This window comes from Penaeus monodon, chromosome 25, assembly GCF_015228065.2.
Source record: "Penaeus monodon isolate SGIC_2016 chromosome 25, NSTDA_Pmon_1, whole genome shotgun sequence".
In the NCBI taxonomy this organism is placed as follows: Eukaryota; Metazoa; Arthropoda; class Malacostraca; order Decapoda; family Penaeidae; genus Penaeus; species Penaeus monodon.
The window spans coordinates 33,233,845-33,234,220 of record NC_051410.1 but is presented as its reverse complement, the minus strand read 5'-3'; the positions used below and the strand labels follow the sequence as shown (position 1 = coordinate 33,234,220).

General features: G+C 30.1%; 1 protein-coding gene across 1 annotated transcript in view; it reads right to left on the bottom strand.

The window, feature by feature from the left end:
* LOC119589154 (phosphatidylinositol 4-phosphate 5-kinase type-1 beta-like) overlaps window positions 1–376 on the bottom strand; it is a gene marked incomplete in the record, with an annotated part of 149,444 nt that overhangs the window by 25,757 nt on the left and 123,311 nt on the right.

The window sequence follows — 376 nt, the reverse complement described above, 5'->3', positions numbered from 1 at the left end:
AGCAATTCGTTATCAAATAGCAAACTTTTAGTCTTTTATGACTGATACACTTAAGGGAAGGGAACAGCATAGTATGTAATAGCCAATGAAGTTATCAAACTTGCAAAATCATCCCCTTTCATTGGAGGTACATTATATTTATGATATAGTTAATGACAATAAGAAACATTACTTCAGACTCTACACTCATTGTGGATGGGTATGAGATTTTATCAAAACATGAATGCAATCATCATAATGATAAAAAAAATAACAATAGCAAAAAGTCATCAATATTGTTATCATGAATACCATCTTTGTGTGTATTTTCACATCAACCACTTTACCACCAAAATATTATCAGTCATAAAATGTTACCAACCAGAATTCAAATGTG